This window comes from Drosophila suzukii, chromosome 3 (assembly GCF_043229965.1).
Source record: "Drosophila suzukii chromosome 3, CBGP_Dsuzu_IsoJpt1.0, whole genome shotgun sequence".
NCBI lineage: Eukaryota > Metazoa > Arthropoda > Insecta > Diptera > Drosophilidae > Drosophila > Drosophila suzukii.
The window spans coordinates 5,216,272-5,220,354 of NC_092082.1; the positions used below are offsets into that span (position 1 = coordinate 5,216,272).

The following is a 4,083-nucleotide window of genomic DNA, read 5'->3' on the forward strand; positions in this document are numbered from 1 at the left end:
CTTAAGAAAGTTTTCTCGCTTCTGCACTAATTGACGCAATTCAGAAATCGAAGAAACCTTTTCAAACAGTAATCTGTCTTTCATCTCTGTGAGTAAGTTTCCCTGAATCATTTCAACCAATTCATCTTCGCCAAAGGTTACGGACAATTTATCTATAAGCTTGCAAACGGCTTCATAAAAAGAGTCAAAAGATTCCCCGGGTTTTTGTTTTCTGGCTCTTATTTGCTCCCGTAATTCAGTTGTGGACCGACTTTCCCTATATTGTTCTCGTAACGCTTCACAAAATTCAGACCATGTAAAAGTTTGGACTCGTTTGTGGAACCTCCAATACCAACTACTGGCCTTCCCCATTAGCAACTGGTGAATGTTTTTATTTAGAAGTTCAAAGTCACTACCCAAGTTTTCTTGAGTTAATATGTTTAAGCGGTACAGAAATTCTTCAACTGACAAGCCCTCCGTAGATCCATCAAAGCGTACACCCCATTTTTGGAGAATGTCTGCGATTTTATGCGAGCTAATGACATCCCTACCATTATTTCTCGAACTCCTCTGACTGATTTGACCTGAGGGTGCGGATCGCTCATGGCTTGTTCCTACGTTTGAACTATTTATCGATGCTAAAACCTGAGAAACGGTTTCTCTGACTATCGACTCCATATTCTCCACGTAATTTTCCGGTCGTCTACCGCGAGTACGTGGTCTTCCGGGCGGCCTTCCAGCAAGTTCTCTTCGAGGCCCTCGTCGTTGCCGACGGAGATCGACATTACCTGTCGGAGTACTTTCCCTTTGTTGTCTTAACCTTCCTTCGTCAACGTCTAGTAAAGGTAGTACAGCGCCTTCCTCCTCTCCACCTACTAGTTCTAATTCCTTCGTTAAAGAGCGAGTACATGGCCGAGGACCTACCGGTAATTTCTTACTTTGCTGTCCTTTTGGGTTATCTTTTGGTTTCGGAGAATGATTTCCCACAATGTATTTTAAGTCTTTGCGGCTTACTAGCACCATACAACTAGGACATTCTTTTGTCTCCGTTACTCGTTTTTCTAAACAGGATTTATGGAATATGTGTTGGCATTTGGTTACTGCACACGGCTGCGTATCTTCCATACGCTCTCCACAAACTATGCAGACATCTTGTGATGCTGGTGGTGGCTGTCTAAATTCATCTGGTGTATGCTCCACTGGCATGATTATACTAGATTTTATTGTTTTGTTTTTTTTCTTTCCTTGGACAATTTCGGAAGCTCCGAAATAAATAATAATTAAATCTATTCAACTTTGATTTTATTTCTGTTTTTCTGGGCTATTGCACTAAAGATGTCCCCCCAACCAATGAATAATTTATACCGGCCGATCTCGGACAGGGAAACTCATGTGAATTTACCTCTGTTTTCCAGTAGATTCTGTATACAAAACTCAGTATGGTTGTTTATATTGGTGGAATCCAAATAATGATTTTCTCTGACTATAATTACGAGATAATTTCCTACCTAATTCTAATTTGGTCGAAATATTCAAATGCTCAAATACTCGATTTCCAAAATTAAAGAAATAAGTGTCCAACTTCTCTAAATTACTCTCATGAATTTCATCGAAATTATTAAGCTATTTATTGAATCTTCTTTTTGTATCTGACCTTCTTGATTGCCGAAACCTATTTCTGGTATTCTACAATACTGCTGTTTTTATAGGTCCTTCCTTTCCTTTAATAAAGTATACATATTTCTGGTCGACACTTTTCGCATGCGCAATTAAGTTCGAGTTCCAAGAAAACCCATACTCTATGTTTTTATACAATGTAATCATCAACTTTATTGGTACATCAACTATGATAAAGCAATTTTACATTGCTGTATTATCATAGCTATGCCCCATGTTCTTGGGCGCCAAAATCTTGTAACGCACGCCTTGTAGGAAAAGTCTTTTCTATCTCACCTTCTGGAAATAACCTACTGGCCCATGAATCCACAACTAACTCGCGATTTGGGACCTTTTGATACCCTAGCTTCAGCGGGAGGAATTGGGTGGGTTGTTGCGGCCGTTGTAGATCGCGGTTACGTCGAAATATTTAAAGATCCCTCCAGAAACTAACTAATCGAAATTCCGCACTAAAACCTCAAATTAATAATGGAACTGAACAATGAATGGCGGATGAACTAAATCGGTATGCAGCACATAAGTTGAATAGATAAAAGCGGATGGGACTGAGATGTTGGCCGTCCTACCCTTCTATACCCTCCCAACCTTGGTTCTTTCTGTTAAGGTGTTAAATAAGAACCCCAAAATGTATAGTTAATTAATATTTTATTTTAGAGCCCCATGTCCTCGGAAAAGAAATTAAAAGGCGATTTAGCCTTGCATCATGTTATATATATAATTAAGTTTTACAAACAAATGTTGTATGGGTGTAGTCAACATACATTATTTAAGATTTCATTTACTTAACTTCATGATTTCAATTCAAGTTATATTATCTAACAAAACTGGTCTTTTAAATTTTTATTCTAGGCATAGGTTTTCTTAGTTTTAAGTGCAATTGATTGGTTTCTTTGTATGGGTCACATCTATTAATTCATTTCTTTCGTATTCTTCACCGGGCTTGTCTGTTTACATATTTGTTTTTCTTTTCTTTTTATTTTCTTTGATTTACTTAGGCAAACCATAATTACACGCCATGAGTTCCCTTTAATTCATATTTGAGGGCAGCCAAAATTCTCCAAGACGAATAACGCAATCAAAACAAAACGGTCTGGAAAGCTTATCGCGGCCGGACCTCTGTTTAGGCAAACCAGATCATCACCGAAGGTTTTTGTATTTTGGGACGGCAGCCGGTTATTCGTTTTGGAGGGTTTTAGCTCACCCATTCGCTTTTGGGGTAAAATTTTTTTTCAATCGGCGGCTTGCCCGAAACAATCAAAACTAGAGTAGCATGCGATCACTTACCCTCTGAAAATTCCGATGAAGCGCTCCATGGTTCCAGGGGTTAACTAGTGGAAATTCCTTAGAGAGACAAGTTTTAATTATTTCTTCGCAACCGCCGTCGATACCCAAGACTTAGTGCTGATTCTCGTGCAGACATTTACAGGTGAAAGAAGAGAGTTATGCAACGCTTGTACCAACTTGGGTGCGTAAGTATTTTAAATAGCGTAACACGATCAATTGCACTTTGATTTACATAATTTTCAGATAGATTTTAATGTTTTGTTTTGGGGTTATTTCCAAGTGATACTGGCTAACTCTCTCTCTCTAATCTAGGAGCAGCTGCCCTGTCGGGGGGTGTTGGCACGTGGCGGCCGCAATTGGGGTGTAGGTGTCTGGGGTTGCCGTTGGGAAGTCGTCGATGAATCTTTGTGGACTTTTGTGGCCGCAGTTTGCCGACCCTCCGCCTTCCAACTGAAGGGATCCTATTCCCTGTTGACGAATGATTTTACCGCCGACTATCCTAGCCTGGATTGTGAAGAGCTTGGTTCCGAACCACACCGACAACCTGCTGCTGGCTAGATGTTTATAGCCTGATCTCCTGATAGAGAACTAAATGTTAATTTCACGTTGGCTACCTCCTTTTCTTTTAACTTACGTTCAGTTTGCTTTCCTTCAATTTATTTGTTGTTTCTTTCTGTTTTCTGATTTAGGAGCTTGACTAGTTGGTTATTTTATTGTGTTTTAGCCTTAATAATCACTGATAAAAAGATTTCTGTGAATTTCGACTGCACGTGGTGTGGCCAGAATTGAAGTTGGACTAACTTTTTGAAGCCGACCGTACTCTTAGAGTTCTCGAAACAGAAAGACTGAGTAGATCGGAATTCAAAAGCTGGGAGCTTAAACATCCGACAAAAATCTAAATTTTGACGTTTCGCTTTGGATCACTTTCCGTCTTTATTTACGCAATTTTGCTTGTGATTACCTGGGGTTACCTTCTCTGGTAATTAACTCGGATAAGTAACGAGTGCTATCTTTATTATCAGTTACTTTTCAAAAATGTCGTTTAAAGATCTTAAGGCTGGTACATTACAGTTGTTAGCTTCAAGATTAAGTAAATATTTGAATGGTAAAGTTCTAGACCCTCTTAAGAGCTTAATACTATTA

At 39.1% G+C, this 4,083-nt stretch overlaps 1 long non-coding RNA gene across 1 annotated transcript; it reads right to left on the reverse strand.

The window, feature by feature from the left end:
• Window positions 1–3,144: 3,144 nt before the first annotated feature.
• Window positions 3,145–3,866, reverse strand: LOC139353073 (uncharacterized). The gene is made up of 2 exons (XR_011604207.1): window positions 3,575–3,866; window positions 3,145–3,514 (listed from the first exon to the last, which is right to left on the reverse strand). It is a non-coding gene; the product is annotated as an uncharacterized lncRNA (long non-coding RNA).
• Window positions 3,867–4,083: the final 217 nt, after the last annotated feature.